Source organism: Talpa occidentalis, unplaced genomic scaffold (assembly GCF_014898055.3).
Source record: "Talpa occidentalis isolate TD23 unplaced genomic scaffold, MPIMG_talOcc4v2.1 talOcc4.16, whole genome shotgun sequence".
In the NCBI taxonomy this organism is placed as follows: Eukaryota; Metazoa; Chordata; class Mammalia; order Eulipotyphla; family Talpidae; genus Talpa; species Talpa occidentalis.
In genome coordinates, this window is record NW_023601653.1 from 28,481,311 (window position 1) to 28,497,104 (window position 15,794).

Sequence of the window (15,794 nt, forward strand, 5' to 3'; positions counted from 1 at the left end):
TAGAGAAGAACAAAGACCCCGGGAGACGCGCACACAGCCCGGGCTGCCGGTAAGCTGGCGCGGATAGCGGCGCGCTCGGCGCGCTTGAAAAGCAAGTGCAGACCAGGATCGCGGCTGCCCAGGTCCCTGCGCCTGCGACCTAGGCTTGGGAGACGACCTAGGCTTGCGGGGAGGCGCGGAGGTCCTCACTGAGGTGAAGGTCCCTCCCTGAGTGAGCAGGAACCAGGCGCCCAGGCACGGGAGCGGTGCAAAAGGCGCCCTTCCCGCGCCACTGAACTGGGCTACAGCCCGCGTCCTGGAACTGAGGGCTTTGAACTGAGACCCGGGGCACGAAATTAGGGGCGTGGGTTCCCCACGACGGTGGGGCACAAGGCAGACACAGCACCCCAAAGCCGTTGAGGTGTACCCTACCATCCCCGCTTTGCTCCCTGTCCCACGGCGTGGAAAATCAGCTCCCCAAGGGCTCTAGGAGAGACCTTTGGCGCCACCTAGCGACTTGTAGACAGCACAGGCTCCTGAAGGAACTAGTGGCCAGCTGGGGAATTAGCCCACACCCAGCCCCTTCCGAACAAGTAGTCTGAGCCCACAGGGAGAGCGAGCACCCACAGCCAGGGCAGACCAGGCACGCAGAAGAGTGTGCCTGACACCGGACGCGCAGGGAGTGTGTCCCACATCACCATTTTAGAACAGGGACATTTCTTCAGTAAAGACTACCTGCAGAAGGCTTCCTCAGGAGCCAGAGGTGAGCGGGGGAAGTTCGCCCACACCAGACCCCCTCTGGCCTGCAGTCCAAGCCCAGAGGGGGAGCAGGAACCCACCGCCGGGGCAGACCAGGCGCACAGGGGAGTGTGTCCCCACATCGACATTTTAGGACAGGGACCTTTCTCCAATAAAGACTGCTTGAAACTGACAGATGACTCCAGGAGGAACCAGAGGGGAGAAGAGAAGCCCACCCAAGATGCCGGCCAGTCCCAACAACACAGTGTCCCAACGCATACGGCAAATTAGAAAACAGACAGTAGGGAGGAGAAGAACCACACGCAACCTAGCAACTCTCCAGAGAAAAAGCACACCACAAAAAGAAAACCAGCCCCCAGATTGCAACGACAGTAACTTGGAAGAACTTCTGAGCCTTCCAGAAAGAGAATTTAAAATTGCCGTGATTAAAAAACTGACAGAAGTCATAAAGGAAAACAATGATAAGGGAAAAATAATCAACGATCAGAAGAATGAAATTGAGTCCCTAAAGAGGGAAGTAAAAGAAATGCAGGAGATCAAAGAATTAGTGGAAGAACTAAAGAATTCTGGGAAAAGCAATGAAAGCAGAATTGATGAAATGGAAGAACGAATAAGTGCTCTTGAAGACACAGAAATAAAAAGAACCAAAACAGAAAAGGAAAGAGAAGTACGAAGGAAAAAGAATGAAGAAAGACTTCGGGAACTATCTGACTCCATGAGGAAAGGAAATATAAGAGTTATAGGAATACCAGAAGGAGAGGAGAGAGAAGTAGGAACAGAGAAAATATTCAAAGAGATAATTGAAGAGAACTTCCCAAATGTGAAGAAGGAGCTGAAAATTGATATACAAGAAGCAAGAAGAACACCAAACTTCCACGACGAAAGAAAAAATACAGCAAGACACATAATAGTAAAGCTCCCAAGAATCCAGGACAAGGAAAAAATAATGAAGCTGGCAAGAGGGAAGAAACAGATAACATTCAAAGGAAAGCCAATCAGGCTGACATCAGACTTCTCCGAAGAAACACTACGGGCAAGGAGAGAGTGGAGGGACATAGTCAACAGACTCCAAGAAAACAGATGCCAACCAAGAATACTCTATCCCGCAAAGCTCTCCTTCCTCTTTGAAGAAAGAATATGGACCTTCCCAGACAAACAGAAACTCCGGAATTTCATTGCAACTAAACCCCCACTCCAAAAAATACTACAAGGAGTCCTAAAGCCAGAACCTCAGAGGGACGAATAACAATGAAAGAAGGCCAAAAAAAAAAAAGTTATTAAAAGAATAAATAAATAAAATCAAAGGAAAGACAAACACAATGGCAAATACAGATGTTAACATATCAATATTAACTCTAAATGTAAATGGACTAAACTCTTCAATAAAAAGACACAGAGTTGCAGCCTGGATTAAGAAACAAAACCCAACCTTTTGCTGTCTCCAGGAAACACATTTAGCTACAAAAGATAAAAATAGGCTCAAAGTCAAAGGATGGAAAACAATCCTACAAGCAAATGGACCAAAAAAGAAAGCAGGAACAGCTATACTTATATCAGATAAAACAGATTTCAAACTCAAAAAGATAAAAAGAGACCCCAATGGTCACTACATTATGATCAAGGGGACAATACTTCAAGAAGAAATAACACTCATTAACATATACTCACCAAACGAAGGAGCACCAAAATATATCAGACAACTGTTGTCTTCTCTGAAAACAGACATCAGAGAAAACACATACGTAGTGGGAGACTTCAACACACCACTATCAACAATGGATAGATCAACAAGACAAAAAATAAGTAAAGAAACCAAAGCTCTAAATAAGGACCTAGAGCAATTGGGCTTAATAGACATCTATAGAACACTAAACCCCAAAAAAACGGAGTACACATTTTTCTCAAGCGCACACGGATCATTCTCCAGGATCGATCACATACTGGGGCACAAGACAAACATCAACAGATACACCAAGATTGAAATCATACCAACCATCTTTTCTGACCATGAAGGCATCAAACTAGAACTAAACCATAAAAAGAAGGCAAGGAACTTTCCTACCTCATGGAGATTAAAAACCACACTACTGGAAGACCACTGGACTAATGAGGAGATCAAAGAAGAAATTAAAAAATTTTTTGAATTGAACGACAAGGAGGACACCAATATCCTAAATGTATGGGATGCAGCAAAAGCAGTAATAAGAGGAAAATATATAGCAATAGAAGCTCACATCAAGAAACAAGAAAGAACTCAAAGAAACAACCTAATCTCGAAGCTCAAAGATCTAGAAAAAGAACAACAAAAAAACCCCAAAACCAGTAGAAGAAAAGAAATAATAAAAACCAAAGCAGAAATAAATGAAATTGAAACTAAAAAACAATCCAAAAGATCAATGAAACCAAGAGCTGGTTCTTTGAAAAAATCAATAAAATAGACAAACCCCTAGCCAGGCTCACAAAGGAAAAAAGGGAGAAAGCACAAATAAACAGGATCATCAATGAAAGAGGAGAAATCACAACGGACACAGCAGAAATCAAAAGAATAATCAGTAACTACTATGAACAGTTATATGGAAATAAGTTTAATAATCTAGAGGAGATGGACAAATTCCTACAACTCTACAATCACCCAAAGCTAGATAAAGAAGAAATAGAACACCTAAACAGACCAATTACAATTAGCGAAATTGAAATGGTAATCAAAAACCTCCCCAAAAACAAAAGCCCAGGACCTGATGGATTTACAAATGAATTCTACCAAACATTCAGAGACGAATTAGTGCCTATCCTTCACAAACTCTTCCAAAAAATTGAGAAGGAAGGGACAATACCAAACACGTTCTATGAAGCCAATATTACACTAATACCAAAACCGAACAAGGACAACACTAAAAAGGAAAACTATAGGCCAATCTCCCTAATGAACACTGATGCAAAAATCCTCAATAAAATTTTAGCCATCAGAATCCAACAATGTATCCATAAGATAATTCACCACGACCAAGTAGGATTCATTCCAGGGGCACAAGGATGGTTTAACATCCGAAAATCAATCAACGTTATCCAACACATCAACAAAAAGAAATATAAAAACCATATGATAATATCAATAGATGCTGAGAAAGCTTTCGACAAAGTGCAACACCCATTCATGATAAAAGCCCTTGAAATTCTTGGGATACAAGGAACATACCTCAACATCATAAAGGCCATCTATGACAAGCCAACAGCCAGCATCATTCTCAATGGTGAAAAGCTGAAAGCAATTCCATTAAGATCTGGAACAAGACAAGGATGTCCACTCTCACCGCTGCTTTTCAATATAATACTGGAAGTCCTAGCCAGGGCAATAAGACAAGAGAAAGACATCCAAGGAATCCAAATAGGAAAAGAAGAAGTCAAACTATCACTATTTGCAGACGATATGATATTATACATAGAGAACCCCAAAAACTCCACAGAAAAGCTAATTCAACTCATCAATCAGTTCAGTAAAGTGGCAGGATACAAAATCAACATGCAAAAGTCAGTAGCCTTCCTATACACAAACAATAAATCTGAAGAAGAAGAAATCAAAAAAACCATCCCTTTTGTTATTGAAACAAAAAAAATCAAATATTTGGGAATAAATCTAACAAAAGAGATAAAGGACCTATACAAAGAAAACTATAAAACACTGTTAAAAGAAATAGAAGAAGACACAAAGAAATGGAGAGACATCCCCTGCTCGTGGATTGGAAGAATAAACATTATTAAAATGGCCATCCTTCCAAAAGCAATATACAGATTCAATGCTATTCCAATCAAAATTTCAATGTCATTCTTCAAAGAAATAGAACAATTATTGATGAAATTCATATGGAATCACAAAAAACCCCGAATAGCCAAAGCTCTCCTGAAAAAAAAAAGAAGGGAATGGAGGCATTACACTCCCAGACTTCAAACTATACTACAAAGCCATAATCATCAAAACTGCATGGTATTGGAACAAGAACAGACATACAGACCAATGGAATCGAATAGAAAATCCAGAAATAAATCCACAGATTTATGGTCAACTAATCTTTGACAAAGGAGCAAAGACTATGCATTGGAGCAAAGAAAGTTTGTTCAATAAATGGTGCTGGGAAAACTGGGTCGCTACATGCAAAAGAATGAAGCTTGACCACTACCTCACACCATACACAAAAATCAACTCAAAATGGATTAAAGAACTAGACATAAGACCTGAAACCATAAAATATATAGAAGGAAATATAGGCGAAACACTACGTGATCTGCACATCAAAGACATCTTTACAGACACATCACCCAAAGCAGTGATAGTGAAGGCAAAGATAAACAGCTGGGACTACATCAAATTAAAGAGCTTCTGCACAGCAAAAGAGACAATAACAAAAACAAAGAGAAACCCCACTGACTGGGAGAACATTTTTGCACCCAACACTAATGATAAAGGACTGATCACAAAAATCTGCAAAGAGCTGATGAGACTCAGCAACAACAAAGAAAATAATCCAGTCAAAAAATGGGCAGAAGAGCTAAAAAGAAACTTCTCTGAAGAGGAAATGCAAATGGCCAACAGGCATATGAAAAAATGTTCAACATCACTTGCCATCAGGGAAATGCAAATCAAAACTACCATGAGATACCATCTTACACCAGTGAGAATGGCACATATTAAAAAAACTAGCAACAACAAATGCTGGCGAGGGTGTGGAGAAAAAGGAACTCTTCTGCACTGTTGGTGGGAGTGCAAACTGGTCCAACCACTGTGGAGAGCTGTGTGGAGATTTCTGGACCTACTAAACATAGAGCTTCCATATGATCCAGCAATTCCACTCCTAGGTATTTACCCAAAGGACACAGAAACATCAATTCCAAAGAACACCTGCACCCCTATGTTTATAGCAGCACTGTTTACAATAGCTAAGCTTTGGAAACAACCCAAATGCCCAAAAATAGATGACTGGATCAAGAAGATGTGGTACATATATACCATGGAATATTACTCAGCATTCAAAAAAGATAAACACATGCAATTTGCAGCAACATGGATGGCGCTGGAAGGGATCATGCTCAGCGAAATAAGCCAAAAAGAAAAAGAAAAATACCGGATGGTCTCACTCATAGCAGGAATCTAGAAAACTTAAATAAGGGACCAGGAAAATGAATAACTATAAGAAAGTGAAAATCAAAATCAACAAAAAACTATGAACCAGAGACACTTTTAGGCGGGCGGGGGCGGGAGGGGAGGGATTGGGGTCAGAATGGGGGGCTGCAATTGTATGGGGAATATAACAATAAAATTTATAAAAAAAAAAAAAAAAAAAAAAAGAAAAGCTAGTTATCAAGATTCTTTGAGTAATTTATATACTAATTTTGTGAACAGTTAATTGTGCTTCCTACATTATATTTTCTCAGTCTGAAAATTGGAATAACACTAATCCAGGCAAACTGTGTTGAAAAAGATTACATTATTCATTGAAAAAGAATCATATACTTACTAGTCAATTAAATACATGGTACTGAGTTGAAAATTAATATGATCATTATAAATCATTTATATACAGCTATTTATTTTTTCTATTTAATTTTTCTACCCAGTTTTATTAAGTTTACATACATCACTGTATAATTTTAGGGAACACAGAATAATAGTTTGATATACATATATTATGAAATGATTAGCCAACAGGTTCAGTGAACATTTGTCTTCTGAAATGTATACAATAAAAAGAAATAGGAGAAAAGAATAATGCAAAAAAGAATTTCTTTGTGATTACAACTCAATTTATTCTAAACAAATTTGTTATATCACAGTGTTAGCTGTAGCCATCAATTGTACATAATATCCCCAGTACTTATTATCATATAATTGTGTTTCTACATTTGACCACCTTCCTCCAATTCCCCCTCTCTCTCCCCTTTGCCTTTGGTAATCACAAGTCTGAACTTTTTCTATGAATTTGTTTTCCTTTTCTTTTTCTTTTTAAGAGTTCCCATATAATGGGACTGTACAGTATTTGTTTTTGTCTGACTTACTTGAGTTAGCATAAAGCCTTCAAGGTACATCTGTGTTGTCAAAAATGGCAAGATATCCTTACTTTTCTATGGCCGATAATAATCCATTGTATATACAGCACAATCTCTTTATCCATTCATTCATCAACTTCAATGACACACAGCCACGTGACTTGACAGTCAGGTTGTTTCATGTCTTGGCTATCATAAATAATGTTGCAATGTAAATGGGGTGCAAATACCTTTTTGATTCAGAGGTTTTTGTTTCCTTACAATACATTCCCAGAAGTAGAATCATTAGGTCATACGGTAGTTCTATTTTAACTCTTTTGAGCACCTGTCATCTTTTTTTCCACAGTGGCTATACCAAAGTACAATCCTACCAAAAATGCAGAAAGGTTCCTTTTTCACCACATGCATGTCAGCATTTGTATTTTTTAAAATTTTTTATTTTATACATTTTTACATCATTTTTCATTTTTACACAATGCATGCATTTTCATCTTGGTTATAGTCCCCATACAATTCCCCCTTATTTTGATCCTACTCCCTCCTGCCCCCCTGTAGTGTGTCTCTGGTTTATAGTTGCTTATTGATTTTGATTTTTACTTTATTAGAATTAGGTTTTTTTCCTGATCCCTTATTTAAGTTTTCTAAATCCCTGCTATGAATGAGACCATCTGGTATTTTTCTTTTTTCTTTCTGGCTTATTTTGCTGAGCATGATCCCTTCCAGCTCCATCCATGTTGCTGCAAATTGCGTGAGTTTATCTTTTTTTGATTGCTGAGTAATATTCTATTGTGTATATGTACCACATCTTCTTGATTCACTCATCTATTTTTGGGCATTTGGGTTGTTTCCATAGCTTACCTATTGTAAATAGTGCTGCTTTAAAAGTATGGGTGCTGGTGCTCTTTGGAATTGATGTTTCTGTGTCCTTTGGGTAAATACCTAGGAGTGGAATTGCTGGATCATATGGAAGCTCCATCTTTAGCAGGTTGAGGAATCTCCACACAGCTTTCCATAGTGGTTGGACCAGTTTGCACTCTCACCAGCAGTGCAGGAGAGTTCCTTTTTCTCCACATTCTCGCCAACATTTGTTATTGCTAGTTTTTTTTTTTTTAATATATGCCATTCTCACTGGTATAAGATGGTAACTCATTGTAGTTTTGATTTGCATTTCCCTGATTACAAGTGAACATTTTTTCATATGCCTGTTGGGCATTTGCATTTCCTCTTTGGAGAAGTTTCTTTTTAGCTTTTCTGCCCATTGTTTGACTGGATCATTTACTTTGTTGTGTCTCATCACCTTTTTGTAGATTTTTGTGATCAGTCTTTTATCATTAGTGTTGTGTGCAAAAATTTTCTCCCAATCAGTGGGGTGTCTTTTTGTTTTGGTTACTGTCTCTTTTGCTATACAGAAGATCTTTCATTTGATGTAGTACCAGCTGTTTATCTTTGCCTTCGCTATAACTGCTTTGGGTGATGTGTCTTTAAAGATGTTACTAAGGTGTATGACATGTAGTGTTTCGCCTATATTTCCTTCAATATAATTTATGGTTTCAGGTCTTATGTCTAGTTCTTTAATCCATTTTGAGTTGGTTTTTGTGCATGGTATGAGGTATTTATTCCAGGGACACAGGATGGTTCAACATCCGAAAATCAATCAATGTAATCCAACACATCAACAAAAAGAAATATAAAAACCCTATGATAATATCAATAGATGCTGAGAAAGCTTTCGACAAAGTACAACACCCATTTATGATAAAGGCCCTTGAAACTCTCGGGATACAAGGAACATACCTCACCATCATAAAGGCCATATATAACAAGCCCATAGCCAATGTCATTCTCAATGGTGAAAAGTTGAAAGCATTCCCATTAAGATCTGGAACAAGACAAGGATGTCCACTCTCAACACTGCTTTTCAATATATTACTGGAAGTCCTAGCCAGAGCAGTAAGACAAGAGAAAGACATACAAGGAATCCAAATAGGGAAAGAAGAAGTTAAACTATCACGATTCACAGAGGATATGACAATATACACAGAGAATCCCAAAAACTCCAGAGAAAAACTAATCAAAATATTCAATCAGTTTAGTAAAGTAGCAGGATACAAAATCAAAACTCAAAAATCAGTAGCCTTCCTATGCACAAACAATAAATCTGAAGAAGAAGAAATCAAGAAAACCATCCCTTTTATTATCAAAACAAAAAAAAAATCAAATACTTGGGAATAAACCTAACAAAAGAGGTAAAGGACCTATACGAAGAAAACTATAAAACATTGTTAAAATAAATAGAAGAAGATACAAAGAAATGGAAAGACATTCCCTGCTCATGGATTGGAAGAATTAACATTATCAAAATGGCCATCCTACCAAAAGCAATTTACAATTTCAATGCTATTCCAATAAAAATTTCAGTGACATTCTTCAAAGAAATAGAACAAATATTGGTGAAATTCACATGGAGCCACCAAAACCCCCAAATAGCCAAAGCTCTCCTGACAAAAAGAAAAAGAAGGGAATGGATGCATCACACTCCCAGATTTCCAACGATCCTACAAAGCCATAATAATAAAAACTGCATGGTGTTAGAACAAGAACACACGGACCAATGGAACTGAATAGAAAATCCAGAAATAAACCCACAGATTTACAGACAACATATCTTTGACAAAGGAGCAAAGACTATGCAATGGAGCAAAGAAAGTTTGTTCAGTAAATGGTGCTGGGAAAACTGGGTTGCTACATGCAAAAGAATGAAGCTTGACTACTACCTCACACCAAGCATTTGTATTTCTTACCTTTATATAATGATCATGCTAATAGGCATGAGGTAATACCTTATTGTGGTTTTGATATACATGTCTTTAATGACTAGTGATGTTGAGCATCTTTTTGTGTACCAATGGCCTTTCACATATTTTCTCTAGAGAAGTAACTAATCAGGTCATTTATGCATTTTTATTGAGTTATTTGTTTATATTGCTGCTGAGGTGTATGAGCTTTTGTATGTTTTGATAGTTTTGCCTGATCAGCTATATGGTGTACAAATATTTTTCCCATTATGTTTTTATTTTTTTTAATGTTTCTTGTGCAGAAGCTTTTTAGTTTGTTATTGTACCACTTGTTATTTTTCTTTTTTTTTTTCCTCAGGCATTAGTTTTTGTATTAAAAAAATAATGCAAAGATCATGTTCCTCTATTTCTTCTAGGAATGGCATGGTTTCAGGTCCTACATTTAATGCTTTACCATTTTGAAATAATTTTCGTGAATGGTATAAGTTAAGGGTCTAGTTTTATCCTTTTACATGTGAATACGCAATTAGCCCAGCATCATTTATTGAAGATGCCATCTTTTCTCCATTGAGCTTTCTTAATTTCTTTCTTAAATATCAGTTGATCATATATGTATTATGTATGGGTTTGTTTCTGGGCTCTTGAATCTGTTCTATTGGTATATTTGTATTTTTTTTAACTGGCAATATCACACTGTTTTGATGAATATTGCTTTATAATACAGTGGAAGTCAGAAATGGGATACTTCTTACTTTGTTCTTTCTTGGAATATATTATATTTTTTGAGGTAATCTATGTATCTTATTTTATTTTTGGATGTCATTTTTTCCACTCAATACATTACATATTTTTGCCAATTTTTAAAGCCAAATCATTGTTCAGATATAATGTCATATTATTATAGTACCAAGGAGATATAGATAGATAGGTAGATAAATTTATACACCTCTCTCTACATACTTTCTCAATCTTGCTCTCACTCTCTTTCTTTTAAGTCCATCAGGGTTTAGGAGAAAAATTACCTCATATTAGCACATAAAAAGTATGTTTCTGTTTGGAGAGTAAGATAATTGAATCCTTCCAAGACTAAATATCAGGAATTGCTTTAATATAATAAAGGTGTCAAGAATTTGTGATTTGGTTGGATAGGTTAGCAACTCATAAATGAAAATTTTCACAGTGCTAGAGACAAGAATTTTTTTTATATAAGTCCTTATAATATTTAGTTGAGAAAATTTACATAGAATGAAAACCAAGAAATAATGAAACCTTTAAAAATAGGTTCAAAATCAGCATGTTACTCTAAGAGTTCTTACAATGTCTGACTATTTTCATCAAAACTGTTACAATGCCAGTAGCTCTAGAGCTTGACTCATGTAGGTACTCAGTGGAAAAGATCTGAAGTGACAGCTATTTTTCCAAAGCTGCATTTATTGCATCTGTTCAGTGGTTAAGCCTCCAAGGTCTGCTTTCATTTTATTCCTGCTTGAAACTCCACTGTTTTCTAGTAAAATCCATTAAAAAAAGGAACGTAAAAATGCTCTTAGATTTGTTTGGTTACCTCTTAAAATACAACTTCGAGACACAATCAATTTTAGCAGAGATTTCTACAGATAGTTTCAGCACACTGACACTTCTTAGTAAAACAAAAACTAGAAGAATTTATGAGCATACAAACAATATGGAAAAAATACCCATTAGAGAAAATGAAGGCCTTCTAAAAAATTCAAAGAATACTTGACACCATATATATTGTATGTATTTACTTAACAAAGGGCTGGTTTCCCAAAGGGCTGCAGTGAAAGAATTAAACAGTTTTTGTGACTTGTGAGCCATCTACAGGGATTTGATTTGATTTCATTTTGGTTTTGCATGTATATCTATCACAAGGATAAATGGACAAGTCTGTTCTGCAGGGGACAAACAAGTATTTTATTTTTAATCTATATGCTGAGTATGGATGTGTATAGTATTATTCTGGTAACTAATTTCTGTTTCCTGAATGTGTAAGCACCTTTTTTATTTTTAAGAGGAAAAATGTGAAAATAGCAAAGGATGATTTTGTACCTTCTGTCATCTATCTGACTTTTCAGTAATGAAATTGTTATTGGTAGGGCTGACTCAGATGGTTTGCTTGTTTCAGAATTTGGTATTTTTATATGTTTATATAATTCTTTAAGAAAGTAACATGAATCTGCTTAGGAAGCTTTATATATTTTTCACAAAACATTGTATTCATTCATAGTCACTAAAGCTGCTGACTCATCCATGTTTTTGTTTTTATTTTGTTTTGTTTTTATCTAGTGTTAGCAGCAAAAATGACCTGGAGAAAAGAGAAAATTCTCTGAGATTTGGAGATTACTATTGTTCAACAGTGCCTAGAAATGAAACTGCAATTTTGCAGCCCTAAACATAATTCTCTTTGCAGATTTAGGAGAAAAACTTATATCTTTGGCATCATGAATACTCCAGGTCCTTGACCTTTCTTACTTTTTAGAGTGAGGGAATTATTGTATTCATTGTAATGATTGTAATTTGAAAATTCACAGGACAGTTTTGTTTTTTAAAGGGGACACAATTCAAGAACGACAAAAAACTCATATTTACATCCACAGTTTGTTTTTAATATCTCAAGTATTTAATATGCATGAAAATGTCAAGCCCTCTCTGAGTCCTTTTGTAAATACTATTACTTTGGCCCCAAGTAGACTTAGGATGGCAACAGAATCTCTATTCCAACTCTTAAATTTCAAAACTGAAAATTACTGATAAACTCAGAATTGTCTGTCTGGACTCCCTCAGACTGAAATTCCAAATCTTGAGGTTAGAATATAGGTAGAAAGTTGATGTGCCATTTCCACAATCATATCACTAATCCTAAGGGATTTTGTTAGACATCTTTTGCCTTAAATTCTTATTCTTGGAACAGCAGTCAGCAAGCAGAGATTACTTTAAAAAGAGACACTATCCAGGTGATTAGTGACTGAATGTAAGTTTTCCAATACAAAAATAGAGCATTACATGCCAGCTAAATGCATTGCAGGATTCTGGATTAGATCCTGGACCAATGGACAGAAACAGCTGTTAAGAACATTGTTGTTATAATGGATGGAATTTGAATATGTACTATGAGTTCAATAATGGTTTTATAACAATGGTAAATTGCCTGTGGTAGAGAACTGTTCTGCGTAATGTAACAGAATGTCCTGTTTTTAGGAGGTGCATTGAAATATGTGCTAAATATTTAAGATAAGGCACACTGTGGTTCCAACTTATTCTCAAATGATTCAGAACATATGTACTCTGTGTGTGTATACAGACATATACCCATAGATAATATGAAATATGTGCATTTTGTATTTATAATTACATATGATAGATGAAAGAAAATAATTTAGGAGAAAATGGAAACAACTGGTTAAATTAGGTAAAAAGGATATGAGGACTTATATTGTCCTTGCAACTTTTTATAGGAGTTTGAAATAACAAAGCAGACAGTACCAAAAGAGTTTATAAGACTATCTTCAAAAAAATTCAATGAAAATAATGTGCCATTTTTAATGCCTTTACAAAATATTACATGGAATTGTGGCTGCTTATTTTTTTCATTAGTCACAAGATTGTTCATGCTGACCAGAATGGTAAAGGATAATGATATATGATCTTTTTATTATCTGAATAACTGTTGGTATTAGACAATAAAAGGAAAATAACCAGTGAAGTAATAAAGTAATCAAACAAATGTTCTGTGAATTAATGTGAGCACTATAGATACCATGGTATTGCTGGTAGGAACAGTTTGAAAGGCAATATTACAGATTATAGACTTGTTAAAAGGAAGGCAGAAGTACAAAAGATTGTGACTCATGTTTAGGACAAAGGGATTTTTCTTTTGAAATTTCACTTAGGATGATTAATTCTACAAGCCTGTTCTCATTTTGAAGAAGCAAATATTTATCAACAAAGATTTAAAAAGGGGAAGCAGGGACAAAAGGTCTACTAATTTTTTCTATTGTGACCCTTTATTCTGTAAGTCAAAACATACTAAAACCTTTGTTATAGTTGGAGTTACAGTAATCACAAATTGAGTTCAACCATGTTTAACATTTTTTATACACAAAATATTTTTTAAAATGGGGGGCAGATACTACAACAGAATGGCACTAAGAATGTCAGTTTGTACCTTGAAAAGGAGAATGGGAATTAATTAAATGAAAAGCTTGGGGAAGTTAATTGGAACTGAGTGAAGATAAGGGCACTACCAATGCATGAAGAAATAGAACTATTTAAAAACAAAGGCAGAGCAGAGAATCACAGTGAGTACATTTGAGTGAGACAAACCAGCGGAAATGTGACAGGAGCAGAATTATGTCTCTGATTGTCTCTGTTGGCCTTTGGCCCCGAGAATAGCACCTGTCACATAAATAAATGTTTGTGGAATAAATAATATTGTATATTGACAAAAGTAAAATTTACTGTCATTAAGTGTCATCTGCCTTTGCCTCTATATAGAGAGTGACCTTAGGCAAATCAATTAATCTATTTTAGCCTCAACTCTATCAGCTATGAAATAAGAGTGTAGTAAAGGGAGATTCTCCAAGGTGCCTTGCAGTTCTGGATGCGGTTCTGTTTATTAAAATGGGCAACAGTGAACAATTTTTTTTAAGAAGAGAATAGCCTGGTATGAGTTTTAAATGAAGAGAAATGGGGACAAATAGAAAAGATAAATAGAAAAACAATGCATTGACTCAAGTATTGGAAGATAAATTCCACTGTAAGAGACTTTAATATAGAAAGAGAGAATGCACAAAGTAATTTAGGGTTTGGGGTGAATGAAGCGACATTTATGGGCACTATTGATACAGAGATACAGATGTAGAAGTTTTCACTGTCCCTTTCATTATCATCAGAGTGGCTCCATATGCTCCCTGCTTCTGGTTCTAGACAGCACAATAGAACAGAAAAGGGGAATGTTCAAAAGAAGCAATGAGAGGAATTTATGTAAATGTTCTTTTATTTCAAGGCCATGGAGTTGGTACTGCCCATCTTAGGGAAAAGAAAGCTGAGGAAACTTAGGATCTGAATTTAATTTCATGAAGAGCTATTTAATTCAATATCTACAAGGTACAACTGCTGATACTTCCATGATATCTTGATTACGCAACACTGGCTTCCTTTTGTGCTTTCTTTCCAACAAGTATGTTGAGCACTTACATTCTGCAACACATAATTTAATCCCTTACTTACAGGTGATGTCATTATTTATTTTCCTCAGTCAAATTTGACTTGATACTAATTGTGGCTATGTGCTATATATTTGTTTCCCTAATATATAGGGTACTTCAAATGAGTTACTCAATAAACACTCATCAGTCAGTGGGTCTGGGTAGGATATACTTGTATCTCAGAAAATGAATTGAGGGCCTCCCTGGTGGCACAGTGGTTGAGTGCTGGATTGAAAAGATGCCCATAGCCTCTGTAGCGCCAGTTCAATCCCTGGTCACCGGCGAGGGTCCCACATGGAGCGACAGACCTCTCCTGCCACTCCCACTGCTCCCCTCAGCAGTGTACTTCGGTCCTTCTGCCTGCTCTGCTCCCTGCTCTGGTGAATTCTCTCACCCTCCCACGCTTCTGACTGTACCCAGTGCTTGTATAAATAAATAAATAAATATTAAAAAAAAAAAAAAGAAAATGAATTGAAATGGTGATTGGCAGCTACCAAAAGTGACTTATTGTACCTCAAGTGTAGTTGATGATTCTAGGACTTCTGTGAAGCTCCTGCCTTGCTTTCCTCTCATCCTTCAGTTTCCCTAAGCATTTCTGGGAAGAGTGACTTTTGACCTATGATATAGAGATCAGCCACACTGTTCTTTCACTATAAAGGTCCAGTCAAATAGTCCTAAAAGCACCAGAAAATATGACTTGGAATAAGCTTGCCATTTGAATTTTACCTACTTTACTTTCTCAGTTTTATTCAGAGATGCCTAAACTCTTATAATTCTGTGTTTAAATTGAAACCACTGGTATTAATATTCCTATTGAAAGTTGGAGGGTTGGTGGTAAAATTAGTGTCATTGTTTGAGGAAGGGGTACAATATAGGAGGGAGACAGATCATTAAAGAACCGGTTTGTTTTCAGAGGAGAGAGTTGATTTCTATACAGATACTAGTACTCTAACAATAGACTATGGATAATAATAGATAAAATAGATACTTACATAAT

General features: G+C 36.3%; 1 protein-coding gene across 1 annotated transcript in view; it reads right to left on the minus strand.

The window, feature by feature from the left end:
• SYT1 (synaptotagmin 1) overlaps positions 1-15,794 on the minus strand; it is a 495,552-nt gene that overhangs the window by 322,807 nt on the left and 156,951 nt on the right. The gene's annotated exons all lie outside the window — the stretch shown is intronic.